This window comes from Rhea pennata, chromosome 11, assembly GCF_028389875.1.
Source record: "Rhea pennata isolate bPtePen1 chromosome 11, bPtePen1.pri, whole genome shotgun sequence".
Lineage (NCBI taxonomy): Eukaryota > Metazoa > Chordata > Aves > Rheiformes > Rheidae > Rhea > Rhea pennata.
The window spans coordinates 13,228,043-13,244,411 of record NC_084673.1 but is presented as its reverse complement, the minus strand read 5'-3'; positions in this window follow the sequence as shown (position 1 = coordinate 13,244,411).

Below are 16,369 nucleotides of genomic sequence, written 5' to 3'. Positions count from 1 at the left end.
AAGACCATTGCCAAAGTAGTCAGATGTATGGCATTATTTTTTAATGCATGGTATCAGGAGCTTTGCTTTCTTGGCCTGAAAAATGAATGTTTTACTATTAAAGTCATTCTGACAAATGGGGTATTTTTGCAGAGAATTTCAAGTTCTGGATAGTAACATTGATAACTGAAAACTGTTGGCAGAAATGGGTAAGTATCAATTCAGGTGTCTCAAAATCTTGTCAAACTGCTGCCTCCTGCTTCTCTTTGTCAGTGGTGGGTTAGGCAACGTCTTCAAGAAGTGCCCTAGCTTCCCTCTTGCTGACCTGTCTTGTGTTTTTCCCCTCATTGAGGTCCTCACTGAAAGGTACAGCAGCTGAGGAGCATAGTACATTGGGGAGGATAAAGGCATCTGAGCTGAATTCTCATGTAGCATATCAAGACATTTCTAAATTGCTTGTTTAGCAGGGTTGGGGAATTCAAAGGGAAAAAATAGAAAAGTTTAGGAGCCTAAAATACTTCGCTTGCTGTAAAAATTACTCTTTTTACAATGTAAATTTATTTGACCAAAAGCATCCACTGGTCATGAAAAAATAAATTCAGTTGAAATGCATATTTTCCATTAAAGGTATTTTCAATGAAAAGTTTTTCATCAGACTAGTTGCTATATATTATTTGATTTGGCTCACAGTGAAACATGCAGCTGCTATTGGCCAAACTTTGGAAAATGGGTTTTATTTGTAGAATTTGTTTACTTACTGCTGGCACACTCTTCCAAGCAAGATTTTCTGGGAGTTTTGCCATTCATGTCTAAGTAAAAGTATACAGAATAGTAAAACAGGTAAAATGAAATATCCTAACTAAAACTAAGAAATATCCAAATTGGATCTGTTGGAATCTTATTTACTTTTAACAAGCCCCTTGAAGCGTATTTGCCATCCAGGTGTCTGAAAACACCACCAGGATCATTAGAAGTGTCAAGGTATCTCATTAGCTGCTCTTTTTAAAAAAAAAAAAAAAAAAAAAAAGTCTTTTCAAGGAAAATGGGGAGCATACAGAAGGGAAATGCTCTACTCTATGCAGCTATGATGTTGGAATCAGTTTGCCAAAGCCGTTGCTTTGAACTTGTGTGTCGTATTTTATATATACTGAATGCAGTCTTGAGACTTGCTTCAAGGAGGAAAAGACAGGTTACTTCTCACTTCTATATAGCTACAAAGGTCAAGAAGAAATTTAAGAGAACAGAGTACTAGTACAGATCAAACTCTATCTTCTACTGCAGTTACCCTGTCACGGACCTTCACCACTGCAGAACACTGTCACAGAAAACACATTCCAAAAAGAACTTTAAATTTGGTTGGGGAATAATGATTCACTTCCTATGATAGCTGAGCCAGTATTTGAAAATTAATGAAACTGTAAGCCTATTTAAAATCTTAATATCAATAATTACAAATACTCCTATGGAGATAATGATGTTGCTATCCACTCACTAAACATCAGTTGTATATAGGATTAAGTATGCATTGGCGTGGAGGAAGAAGTCATGCTTAGAGTTCAAAATTTGGGCAATTCCTGAAACTGAAATAATATTCCCTATTTTCTGCATGGAACAATTGAGATGCACACTAGCTTTGGTTACTTAGCAAGTCAGAGAAAGAACAGAATGTGTCCAAAATGCTTTTAGATTGCAAAATTCATTGATAACTCACTCTTGAAAATCAGCAAGGGAAATGAGGTTATATGCCAGAGCAAATTCAACTCCATCTTTTGAAGCTTGTAGTAACCATTGACATTTATTCATATGTGCAGAACTTTCATGCTTTCAGACAAGACGAATAATTGCAATTTAGAAGCTGGACTTTGTCCCCTGTCCAAAAACACACACTGTAATCCGTGCAAGTCCTTATCGGTGGGCTAAACAATATAAGGGAACTGAGAAAGAGAAAGGAAGACTAGGATTGATTTTAAAAGCCTGGGAACTTCACATGGATGAAGAGAAGTACATCCTGGCAGCTTCATGAGAGGCCTGTGGACTACACACATTCACATTTGTTGTAGGAAGGCAAGCCTGCGATCTTGGGCACAGGCCTAGAGAGCAAAAAGTCCACAAGGGAAGGGATACCTTGGGTTGAACCAAACCATTTGTATGCCCTCAGCACATGGGCCTTCACCTCAAGTACCCTTTGAAGACAAACAAGCTTATAGTTTTCTCTCTCAAGTACATCTCCCTGCTGCCTGGAAAATCAATAGATTATTCCAACTTTAAGCTTTCTGAGCAAAACACTTTGGTCCATAATCAGCATTGTTTATGTTTATATTGCACCCTCTACCCTTCAAAAATCTTGCTGCAAACATTTCATACAACTGCTCTTTAAAAGATGCTCTCACTGTTTATATTTCTGCTAATCTCTATGTCTCTGAGACAATCAAAGAGCATTACATGAAAGTGGAAAACACTCCATCACTCATACAATTTTGTGCACCAAAACTAAAGACCTAGCGGTAAATACCCATTTTAAAGGTTCCTGGGATAATAAATACCTTTAGGAGAATATTTCCTAATGCTTAACTTCAGGGAACATTATTGCTCATATTAAAATATGCATGTGGTTAATTACTGATATTTATGCACAATATCAACTTTAATAACTATGTATTTTAATCAATATATTTCTAGTTTCCTCAAGATTAGCACTATGATTCATTGTAGACCTAAAAAATTAATAGGCACCTAATTAAACGTATAATTCACTGAGATTAATTGTGGAAATTAATCTGCGTAAAAGTGAATATCCTGAAGTAAGATCTTGTCCCACTGAAGATATATGCTATGAAAAATGGTGCAATATATCTTCTTTTATCATAAAATCCGATAAGTTTAAAACATGGTAATTGTTGTTTGGTATAACAGGACATAGGAGAGAAATGAGAGAATTAAGAGTAGAGAACATACATCTTAACAACTGTTTCAATTCTCGACCAGTTAGCATTAGATTCTAGGATTAAAAAATAAATCTTATTGAGTCCTATGCACATTTTCCAGGAAAAGAGCTGCATTGGGATAGAGGGATAGTGTCATGGTTATCACATCTGCTTTACATGCTGAAGTTCCTGGGTCCAAGTCACAGTGGAACCAGCATCAGGAAATCTTTGGGAGGTTGGACTTAGATGATCTCCAGAGGTCCCTTCCAACCTTACTGATTCTGTGTCATACAGATCTGTGTCATATTATATGAAATACTTGAAAAAGAGAAGTGGAAGAAGGTTTGTTGAAGGGCATGCAAGTGAGTGTAAATGGAACAGAACAGACCTGTCTTTTGAGATGCCTTTGAACATCCTCGCCAGATAGTATCGTTGTTGATCATACTTGCACTGAAGCTGATGGTGGTTTGATCAGCCAACTAAAGCTGATCCATTTGCCAATGGATGTTTTTAAGTTTCTCAATTTTCACTGTTCCTATTTCTGTCATTACTTTTGTTCTCTTTTGGTTCAGGACTTCTTTGTAGATGAAAAATATTTTTGCAGTAACAGCTCATGTTGTGACCTGAAAGGACTTTTGAAGTATTTCACTGAGTCCCTAAAATGATATTCTAGGTTAGCCAACGTTCAGGCATGCACCTGGTCAAGTGGCATTGGTATTAAGAAACCACTCAGAGATGTCCATGTTAGTTGGTTTCACTGTAAGGTTTAGAGATCATTTTAATCTGCACTTTATGCACTGTTACCAACATGGTTATTCTTTAGCAGTGTGCAGCAGTAACCCCTCAGAAAGGGACTGAAGAATGCTGTATCCTCTTGAAATAGCAGTAAGAAATTTAAAAACTCAGAATGCAACCGCTTGTGCTGGAATTTGACATGAAGTTTAACTGTGCCTTTTTCACTGCATATTTAGTAACCTTAACTGCTGTGGATCACCCTAAATATAAGAACAACTTATCAAATGCAGCACTTCCCTGCTTTTTACACTGTTGGCTGTTAGAGCCTTGAGGTCAAGTATTTTCAAGTTTGTCCAACGCTTCATATGTCAGCATTTTGAAATTATTTATCCTTTCTTCCTGCCCTGCATAAGAGGTAAAATGGCAGATCTGCTCACAAGGTTATATGATAAGTTGGACTAGGGAGACCAATTTGGATTTAGTTCACAAACCATTTGCGGCTTTATATCACTGATTGGTTTTTTGGAAAACTCACATCTACAAAAACAAAAAAACGCTCTAGCTGTTTGGTCCTTATCAGGGAAAAATGCCTTGGGACCTGCTTAAAGAAGTAGCTTGGAAAATGCTGGAGAGAAGTTGGATAATAGTAGATTATCTATGTGTACTACATTGTTATTAACAGGATGATTAAATTCAACTAAATTTAAAAAATGATTATATTGACTTCAACTTCCATATAGGTCTTATAAAGGAGATACTAGGTCAAGTGCTGGATTGTTGCAGAGCAGAGGAAGCCTGGCAAGTGTAGTTGGGCTTGACACATGTTGGGCTGAGGGAAGGCATGCTGAGAAACAATCTTAGGAAATTTCTTGAAAATAAGAAATGTGATGAAACTCTTGGCAAAATTTAGAAGAGATCGGGTAAATTGCAAACTTGTCAATGGCTTTTCTAGTTTAAAACTCTGCGAGTACCTCAGTAGTAATGAGAGTCTGTGTACAATGCAACTTTTGAATAGTACAGTGAAGGGTGAAGACAGTGGAATAAAATTTGTTCTGGGTGAAAAAAACGTGTAGATTTGAGTGGGGAGTTGAATTTCAGATATCTACAGTGTTAGCACCTAAGAATGAGTATTAGGTGGCGAACTGAGTCACACAGCTGTCCAGAGTCAACTGACAAGTTTATAGAGGAGCTTGGAAACACCTATTTTGTGTTTGTGGTGGAACAGGCATGCTCCAAGGCTCGTCTATGACTTTCTCTGTGGTAGGCACTTGGTTGTGCTGTTGCCTGCATAAACTTTCATTTGAAAGAAAATGTGGTCAATGAGGAGTACATAGCACATTCTAGCAGCTGCCCTAGACTGGATGTTCATGTGCTCAGGATTGCTTGACACAGCCAATTAAGTCTTGTTTGATACCTTAACCAAAAGGACAGACTTGTTAATATTTTTCATGAACTTTTGCCATTTCTAGGTTAACAATATCCTTAACTGTCACTCATGGAATTAAACAGTGAGGTACTTCTGCAGATGAATTATTCCTTACTGAAAATAGCATACAGCACTCTTCAGATAAAGCAATAAAGCTCTGTTGGGATGCTCTAATTCTCTTCCATAAGACATTGCTTGTTCATTCTGGAATCATTAAAAATCAGCCACCAAATCAATAAGTCTCATTAGAAGTCTGTCTTTTTGCTTAATGCCATTGATTTAACATTTCAGAAATACCTATTAACCATTAGTCAATTAATCTCATAACAGTTACATAGATTAGGAAAACCTAACTACTATCACAAAGACCTCAGAATAGATTAAGTGGTTATCACGTAAGATTCCATTAATTAAAAGACACAATTTTGATACTTTGTTCCGTATATAGCTGATATGATACTGTTTGACTAACAGTAATTTATTTATATATATATATTAGTATATTAATATTGAAGTCACTGATGTATAGTTTAGCAAAAACATTTGTGCAGTTTATCACATATATGACATGAACCAAATTCAAAGGCAATGATTTGCCAAAGAAATCTATTTCTGAGACAAATGCATTTTAGCTCAGCTGGTTAGAGCGTGGTGCTGCTAATGCCAAGGTCGTGGGTTCAGTCCCCTTACAGGGCTATGCTGAGGGTTGGACTAGATGATCTCCAGAGGTCCCTTCCAACCTTACCATTCTATGATTCTGTGATTACCCCTGTGCCTGGCAATCAGACTTAAATAGGTCAACAGTGTGCAGATATAACTGATGGAGTTAGCATGCCACTTCCTTCTTCTAAGCCTTATGACAACTCTTAACACCTACTGTAGTGATCTTACTGCTCAGAAACTCTTCTGTTGATGTGTATCTGGGATTATCTAAATACTGTTTTCATATGTTTGTCTCCTAGGAAGGTGAATTGGGGAGACCTTGGCTCTGCCTCATCTTCCTCACTAGCTGCTCCTTTGCAGTTAGTGAATTGATGCAGGTAACTCCTTGCACTACTCAAAGCAGAAATAGGGACCAGGCAGTCCGTAAATCCCATCCTATCTCCTGTTCTGAGATGGGAAAACCTTCTAGTCAAAAACAGCTGGATAGCAATGATTTACCAGAATAAGAGCTCAACTAATACCAAACTCAGATGGAACAGACAGATTTTCTCTAGGATAGAAGTTGGAGTTTCTGAACAATGTTAGAATTTGAATATTCAGTACCATTCCTTAAAAAACTTCCTTGTTTCTCACATTTTCATCTGTCTTTTTAGAAAAAGGAAGCTGAATATTCTCTTTGCATATATTCAAAGATTAAATAGAAGCCCTTTTTTAAACCTTCCTCCCATTCTTCTGATTCATATTTGTAGAATCTGCGGAATAGAGGAAGAAAAATGTCAGTTCTGTCTTATTTGTGTTTACCACATAATTGTGCTGAATTGTTGATGGTACTCTGTGAAATCCTGTTGAATGAAATGCCCTCAAATAGTAGTGTTAGCTTTAAAAGGATTTAGTTTTGTGTTTCTTGTTCACAGATAATTTGAAAAGAAGATACTTTACTTGTGTGATAGGCTTCCTTAGCTCTAAATATTCTTTGTCTTCTCACTGAGTACTTTTCAAATGTGACAGTGTGTGTTTCCACTGCAGAACACAGTGTACTGAGATACACTGCTTGAAATGAATAGATTGAAAAATTTCTAAATAGTTTGTTTAGGCTCACTCCACAAAAATGTCTTGGGTGCTGTAGTTCTCAGCACCTAACCTGATATTTAAACATATTTTTAAATTCTGTCCCTAGCCAAATTATGGTAAAAGGCACTCACTCATGAACTGCTTCTAATGACTCCTTTCTTTTCAAGGCTCTCTTCTTTCACTTCACATTTGTTTTAAGTGTAATTAAACTAATCTGCTATCATACTGGAATTAAAATGCTAATTAATCATTATCCCATATGCTTTCCTGAAGTGTCTAGTTCTTTCCACTTTAACAGGGAATGTGTCCTGTCTGTTTCTGTGAGAACTGCAGATACAGTGGCCCGTGACTTCTGTAACTTACATTAAATTGGTTGCCCATACTGGAGTAATTTTTATTGCCTCTCTCTCTGGCATATGTGTATACATGTGTATGTGTGTATATATATGTATATTTATATATACACACACATATATATACATAAACGCATACACATACACACACATACATATATACAAAGATATGTATATGTGTGTGTATATATATATGTACACACATATATATACACACATGTATTTGTATATGTGTGTGTGTATATGTTCCTATTGCTGGCTTGCAGGTTTGTGGGTTCATTGAAAGAACCTACGGTAAGCCAGGAACCCACCCGTGGCCAAGAAATGCCGGTGCCTCTTGAATGATTCCTGTGATTGCGCAAACGTTTCTAGTGTCTGTTATCAATGCTGGTCTTATTTAAACAAATAGCTACTGTTGTGTCTGTAGCTTAAACTTGTGCAAGCATTTCCCGCATAGAGGAATTGTTGCCAAACTTTGGATGTCCAAGCTGCATATGTCTACATCGGAGGCAGTCATCACAGCTCTTTTCATAGCCAATAGAGTAGAAGTGCACACTTCCAGAGATGCTTTAACTCATTCAAAAGTAGATTACTAAAATAGTTCAGCAAAACTGTGTTTCAGGGGTGCTCTTTCCCTTATCTATAAAGAGAGCCTGTAATTAGATCAGGCATACGTGGTTATGTCACAGAAGTCTTTAAGTTAAGTGATACAAATCCCATACTTGGTGTCTGCAAATTTTAGATAGAATTCTAAGAGGTGCAGCACACATTTGTGAAGATAACGAACACTTTGAAGGGGGCTGGGCTGCAGATATCTGCTTTACTTTTACCTTTTCCTGGGATTAGCAACAGCTTTGATTCCTCAGCTCAGCTATAGCCCATACAGAGAACTTAACAGCAGCCCTGTAAAATAAAATCTATCTTTTTGCCTATTGATCTAAACAACTAACTAGAAAATAAGAGTTAGAAATAAAACCAAGATAAGCACTATGCACAAAGCAAAGGAAGGTGAATAAGTATTCATTCATTGTCAGTGCCTGCGTGTGTATTAAAGTCTACTTCTAACTGTTAATTTATATGAAGGTTAACCTTACAATTCTGTTGTGCTATATAAGATATGAAGAAGCTTTTCATATAGCTAAGAACATCAAAGAAAAAAGATCTCTGATCAGCAGGAGTCCCACATCATTAAAATGTTTGTGACATGCTTCCAAAATTCACTCTCTTAGCTGGCTGTTCTTCCCCAGCTATCTCATTTTCCTTCCCCCATAAGTAACTAAGATAATGTCCTTGTTGTCCTGAAATCTGTGAGAGTCTCAGTCAGTGAAACTCTAATCTGACTCAAGCATATACAGGTGCTGAAGGCCAATGTCCTTACTTAAGTTCCACTTAATAAGGGGCTCAAGAGGAGACCTGTACTGTGGGCTTTCTAGATCCAACAACAACAATTTTGTGAGATACCACACAAAAACAAACAGACAAGCCCACCTCCCCAACCAGTCCCCTATGATTTGATCTAGAAATTGGGCATTCTGAGGCACAGAAATTACTCCAGACGGTTTTAAGCTTCTCATGATTGTTAACTGACAGCTAAGAAACCTGTGCAAAAAAGCTAAGTCTTTGATCTCAGTCTCATTCACTAGAAAAGTGAAGTACAGATTAGAGCTATATTCAATGTTTGCTTAAAGATCTACAGATGAAGGCCTTTTTGACTTTAAAAGTAAAACCAAAGCCTAGGAAAACCACACCATGACCTTTATGGATCCCTTCCATTATTGAGCCTGTGAAGTTAGGCTTAGCAGACAGTAAACTTGATTTTAGAGGAATTTGCTTTTTAAATACACACAATCATGTATAAACTGCTGTTGGTTAATGCATCACTATTGATGTGAGGGGTTGTCATCCTCAGAGTAGATCCATAATTTTGGAGACAGTAAGGAAGTTAGTGTGCTGGACTTGGATCTCAGACACATGGATTCCAGCCTCTTTGTTGCTGAAGAGTTACTGATAGGCCTTGATCATGCTTAAATTGTGGACTTCAATGCTAAAATGATGAATCTGAGAAATTTTATTCTAGAGTAGAATGTAAGGTTGCAGTTTATGTATTTCACATTCAAAGAGTCTGGATAAAACATGGAAGAGGTACAGACTCAACTCTTTCTCTTCCAGATGAAACCCTAATCATCTTATTATTAATTAACCTGGAAAAAGAGAGTATGATTTAAAATTGAATTTCCCTCACCTCTGCCCCAAGGTAACAAAATTGCTAGGAAGATGGGGAAGTGTATCCATGAAGCATAAGCTACATCCCAATGACCACAATGTTCTGGAACCTGGCTGGTTCAGGATGGTGACCACCACTGATCTGGTCAGGCCTGAGGCCTGAGCACACGTGAAGGCAGAACTTCAAAAATATGACTTTGTTCTTTACTGGGGAAAATCTGAGCGCTTCTAAGTGCTAGCAAGCCAGTGTTCTGAAGACTGTGAATTTAAGTACCTAATTCTTTAGGTTTGTTGTGAGTCAGTGCATCTCGCTTCAGGGCAGTACTTACACCAACTTCCCTTTGATGTGGAGGGTAACTAAGTAAAAGATTTTGGGATAGTTAGATACTATTGAAATGGGAGATGTATATTGGCCCATTTTTATGGCAGTGATAGAATGTGTAATTGACATTGTTCAGAGCTACAAACTCGTTTTACGAGAGGTCTGTGTTTTTAGTGTTGCAATTACATTAATACCTTCTGTGTGCCACTCAAATATTGCAAGTCTTGTTCACACATGACTATGAAATATAGCCTGTTAATTGTTCATTTTAAAATAATGTTTTTGATCAGAAGCAGATTATTAATGGATGTGTCTCAAAGCTGCACTAGTTACTTGATTTTCCGGTTTATTTATATATAAAGTCTGAAAATCTTAGCAAGAAATGAAACAAAAATGCTCAAGTATAGCAGATTCTTCATTTTGACATATCTATGGCTTATGCTTCTCAAAACATTAATCTTTAATCTGTGCTTGAAATAAAGAGGCTAGTGCTCATTAAATAAGAGATCTAGAGAAGTAGATGTGTTTAATTAGAAAAGCGAGACTTGTTTATGGCTGCTGAAAAATATTTCAATGGCCCTCATGTTAAAGATGCTGGGGAATGAATTGTTAATGTGAAATGATCTTGTTATTTTTTATGATTCAGAAGTTAAAACTATAGTTCCAGAGTCTTAAAAGTATTTTGGCATGCAGTTTTTACTGATCTCAGTAGGAGCTTCCTTCTAACTACTTTTCAGGAACTTGATTTTTTCTGTTCACAGGCTGAGGCACATGTTCTGGGAGAGTGCCCGAAGTCCCACCTCCTTCACAGTGGCTTTCTTATTTAGGATCAATTACATTTCAATAACATATTATAAAGTTAATCCTGGCTATTCTTGGCTTTTTCTCTTAGGCTCTCTTTATCCAAAATCTGTTCTCATTTACCCAAGGAGACACCCTGCTCTGGAGCTGATGAGCACCAGAGGTAGTATGAATTAATGAATACTTCCTTATATGGTTTTAAATTTTTCTTTCTTACTTACTATTTACAAGTACAAAACTCATTTTAGATATTCTGTGCACAACTTCTAATTTCTACTTAAAAATGATTCAAAAGAGCACCTTACTGTCTTGTTATTAACCTGAAAGTTGCAACTGTTATTAGCTAGGAAAAACAAATCTTTGCATTTTCTACTGAAACACTTCTAGGAGTTTCTCCTACTAGGTCAAATAAAACATTATGTGGATCAATATCCCTAAAGCCCAGTCTAACTGCATTAAATTTCATCATTCTATATGTGAATAGCTCAAAGTAATCTGCCTGAACTGTAATACTTAACCATATTTGAAAAGCTGTTGTAAACTTTGTCATTGTTTGATTAGTGAGTTACAGTTTGCAATGTTAATTATTATGCAAAACTAGATCCTATATCCAGCTCACAGCCACAAAGATTAAGATGATTGCATTTGTTTTACCTATAGTAACTGCCTGTGTTTCATCTATTGTAATCTCACTTTAGTGAAGCATTTTTTTTACCATTTTGACATTTATTGGTATTTAAAGCAGGGATACCTTCTAACGAGAAATATGTCTTACAATGAGGGAGAATTTAATTGGTGTGGGATGTTTCATCTGCTCTAAGCACAAGCAAGTAAACAAAGCCTTTTATTGCTTTTGCAAAATCTCCCAAAAAATCTTATCCTTCTAACAGTTGAAAACAATGCGCTTTTCTGCAGGTCATAGAAAAGTATTGGTGAAAATGTTAACCCATCTCTAATTGAAAAAAAAATGTATCCACCTTCTATATATATTCATGCTGTGCTGATTGTGTCTCCAGTGGTGGTTCTGAGCTTTGAGTCCATCAAGCTTCAAAGGATGTGCTCACTTAATTGGGATTGTTCCACATATCAAATAGATTTCTGAGGTGAATGACCGGTAGACAGGAGAGGGTGGTGCTAACATTGTTTCCTTTAAGCCAGCTTAAAGAAGAAGCCTTGAGGAGGAACTATTTGATTTTTTTAAATAAGAAATGTAAAAAGGTGTAAGTTCACCCTCTTTTGGAGAGGAGTTCTGTTCTGTGGATGCCATTTTCTTCTGCACTTCTTATGGCAATTCTTTCAGTATCTGGCAAAACAGAGAAAAAATAAAAAGAATAATCCATATTCTGAGGTGAGCAGAACAGAAACCTGCATGCCTCAACATTGCACTCCTCTTCTTAAACAGCTTCATGCAGAGCAAGCCCAGATCTGCCATGGCTTGCACTGAGCTGAAGCTGATCTCTGGTAGAGCTGCTGACCCCTGTGAATAGTCTCTGCCATCCAGCACATATCAGAAGACCTTCGCTGTGTACAATTTCACTTTGTGAATCGAGAGCTAGTGTAAGAGGTATCTGAAGGGTCAGCTCATGAATCACAGAGTCCATTACTCCTGGCTCAGCAGCAAACCTGCAAGATCTGGCTTGCCCCATGAAAACTTCTTGTTGCACTGTGTTGCCAGGAATGGGAGCTGCACATTCAGATTCCAAATTTGGTTCCAAAGGGTTTATTCACTCTGGATCTCACCACACAAAAAAGTGCTTTTGGATCATATCTTGGCCTGATTAATACACAACCTGGATAAATAGCCCATGGATGGTAAACCCAGCACAGGCCTCACCCCAAGGGGATCTGGTCTCCATACCAAGATTGGGTGCCAGAAAGGTTCCTTATTATTTAAGAAACTCAATCCTGTAAAAGATCTGATCCTTAGTCCAAAATCTCTGGTGAAATTCCAAGTTCTATAATGTATCAATATAAACAAGTCTTCAGCTGGGTACCAAAGACTTTGCCCAGGAAGGAGATGAACTGAGAGTATAAGTGAATATTTAGACCCTGAAATTCAATCACAGTTAGACTTTTTATGTCTTAAGAACCATCATTAGGCTGAATTGTTGCCTTCTTTCATTGAAGTCAGTATGAGTTTTGCCACTGAAAATGATGAGAAGGGGACTGCACCCTGGGAGTACTTAGGAGGAGGAGGAGGAGCGTGAAGAAAATCTAACATATAGTGTCAAACTGAGATTTGTTCTGTTAAATGAAAGAAAAATTATCACAAGGCTAGGAAAAAACAGGAAAGTCAGGAAGTACACCCACTGACAAGCACACAAATCTTGTCATTTTGAGCAGGGTTCCACTGTGTAAGAGAATGTCAGTCAATAAACAAGAAAATATCCTGCAAAAATATATTAGCGATTAAGTCACATAGTGTTTAAAAAGGAATTTTACCTTGTGGTAGTCAGGTTCTACAGTTATTTAAAATGGGGGAGGGAAAAAAAAAGCTTAAGAACATTTACAAAACAAAAAATTGAAGTTTTTTTTTTCTTTTTTTTTTTTTTTTTTTTTTGTAATCCTTGAAAAAATGGAGATGCCTGAAATTCTGAAAAATTCAGAATTTTACATTACACTGCAGGCCATTTTTATGACAGACGATCTGAGCTGAACTAATGTATTAGCCAATTTGCCTTTTAAATATGGCTTTGTACCTTCTGAGATAAAGGATTAGTTGGTATGTCTATGTAAAGATAAGAGGAAATTGGTTTCTGAACTATGTTTAAATTAAACAGAACCTGATTTTCAGAAGCAGTTGCTGCAAATTCCAGGAAGGAAACACTGCAAGCATCTCTGGAGATAACTCTTTTATGACAGGAAATGGGAATCAGAAGTCTATAGGGAGCTGCCTCACTGGATTTAAAAAAACATGCTAAAATTTTCTGTTGCAGCGTTTGGGAAATAGAAGGCTGTGTTCATGGTGTTGTAACCTTTGAGAAAAACCCTCAGGATAGTAAGAGTTTGAAGCCACTAATACTAATTTAGAACAAAATACTGAACATTTCTGCAAGCAACCAAAACGCTCTTCATGAATGTATTAAATGTCTGCCGTTGGTAGAGTGTTGCAAGGCTTTCTTACCATTAATTGGGAAGTAATATGATGAAGAATTTTGTAGAATTCATTTTAGTTTTAGTTCTGTGACTGGTAACATTATTTCATTTAATACGTTGAAACAGCAGGAGTATATTACCCCTTCAGGTTTTGGTTTTTAAAATGTATGAATGGTTATTTTAAAATATAGCATGCTTATGAGGGTTTTGGCATTTGAAAATCACATTTTTGTTAAGCGACATCAAACAGAACTGACAAGTTCTGACACTGCACACTTGAAATTTGAACTGTCAGCCTATGCTACAATAATGCAGAGCAAAGTTTCTGCTATGTAGTTTGTATTTATTTCTTTGTTCTGACCCTGACATCTGAATAATATAAAAATGCCTCTGGAGAAAAACACTATTTTTGCTGTGTCTCAGTCTTCTGTAGAAGAACTCGGTTTTATGCCTTTACCCACTGTTCCCATCTGTTGTATGGCTCTAGCGTTTCATGGGCTTGCTGCTGTCTTCTCCTTTTAAATCTGGATAGAAGCTGTGGTATTTCTTTCAGTGGGACCAGGACAAGAAGCAGAGGAAAGACCAGTATTCAGTTTATCTCAGCTAAAACTAAGACCGTCTCAAAGAGCTGTTTGTTACAGAAATTGTTCTCTTCCCTCCTTCTGTTAGATATTTCTATAGCTCTTTATTTTTGATAATACATTTATATGCTACTTTATTTGTAGTATTTATAGTTTATCACAACAGTTCTATGACACAAGAAAAAAATACTATGATCTTTTACAGCTAAGGAAGCTCAGTTAGAGACATCAGTGTGCTTTTCCGCATGATCAGAGCTAATGATTATTTGAAGATGAGAATTCAAGTGACCCTTGTGCTGTCCCGCAACCCACTTATTTTAGCGCAGTTAATCTTTTAAACACTCGGGATGTTTCAGATACTAAAGGCGGGATCAGCTTTCCGGCTGAGGAGCTCGTTGCCTTGCGATAGCAGTGAAATTTCTTTGCAACAAAAAGATTTACCCTGGTATAACTGTCGACCGTTCAAGGACCTTGTCTTCCTGAGCCAAAGCCACCCCTGGGGGAGCACCGGGCCTCCGCAGCCGACCGCGACGGACGAGCAGGCGCTGCGACGGGCACGTTGCGGTCTACGCTGCGCAGCTGCCTCCGCGGGCAGGGCCTCCGCAGCCGTGTGCCGGGCGGCGCGCCGGCCTCGCTGCGTCACGCCGCAGCTCATGCGCTCGCAAGAGCAGCCGTGGAAGGGGAAGGGAGAAAGAGGCGCAAGCAAATGAGAGAGAACTTGAGGAGGGACGGTGAGCAGCAAATGAAAACAGATGTCAAATGGAAGAAGGGACTTTTCTGAGATATGTGGATAAGAGCAGAAAATGAAGGTTGTGGGCTAAGTCTGTAGAGCCTTTAAAACACAGAAAGAAATTTTTAACAGATTCTAGAATGAAAGGTGAGCAAAAGCTAAGGTATTCATTCCTTAAAGGCATATTTATGCTGCCTTAAACCTGAGAAAAGAGGCACTCTGCGCTTGGCGATGCGTGGTCAGGAATCTTGCTCTTCTCTTTCAAAGATGTATGCCTCTAACAAAAACAGACTAGAGAGAATTATTTTAAAATAAAACCCATCTTAAAGCTCAGAAAATGGAACACTTACCAGAATGCACCTTTTATTTTACTGCTTTATGGGACTAGTTATTGGGATTACCGTTTAGAGTGCCGGTGTTCAGCTTCTGAATGCCAACCCCCATGTTTCTACCCAGCCATCCAGCCAGAAAAGTGGTAGTCTATGTCAAATGGCGGCAAACAAACTCTAAATTCCTAGGAGAGCTGTATCTCTTCCTTAAAAACCATAGTGCCACCTCACAGGTCAGTAATTGTAATGCGGGAGGGGGCCCACTGGAAGTCTTGATTATGGGGCCGGCCGTTGGGGCTGCTTCTAGACGCGTGGGGCACCAGAGACAGCTCATGTGAGAAGCCAACCTGCGCGGGCACAGGGGCAGGGGCTCTGTGGGGCATAAGGAGCCAGACTGAGGGGACTGCACGTGTGGGGCCAGGCCCACCGTGAGCCCAGTGCTCGGAGCTTCGACTGGCAGCCTCAGCCTGCCGCCACTCAGAGCAGCACTGCGTGGCTACATGTCCCTAAAAACTTCACTTTGTCCCCAGTCTCTTTCTCCATGTCTCTTTCTAAACCAGTTGAAACAGAACTTTGCTATCCATTTTACTATATTTTCCAATAATTAAGAGCATTTTATTTAAGAGCTTTTTTGGAAGCCTGTATTGTAGAGCTGTCTTTGCGAGTGTGGAAGAATATTGGCTATTGTAGAGATTTCTGCCTTACCTGCTGATATTTCAGCCTTATAAGGACTTTTGTTCAGCATTGGATATTACGGATTCAGCTTGAAAGAGTGTAGCTCTCCTACTCAGCAACTCTTGAGTTTCCATTTTTTTTTCTCAGTTTGTCAAGGAAATAAATTTAATTTGAAGACTTTGAAATAGCAGTTATGATATGTGCCATAGAACTGACACATCAGATCTTCTCATTCACAGTTTGGCTTGTGAATTCATAGTGTGCACTGTGAAATTTTGCTCATTTGAAAAAGCCTGTGTAAAAAACGTAGTAAACAAACAGCATGCAGCAACAGACCTTTTTAGCTCCTGTGTTGCTCCCATTGCAGGGAGGTATGAGCTAACCATTGACTGGCACTGTGTTAGGTGCTGTCTAAACTGCACAGAAACCTGCACAGAGAAGCTTAAACTTCATGGTTATGG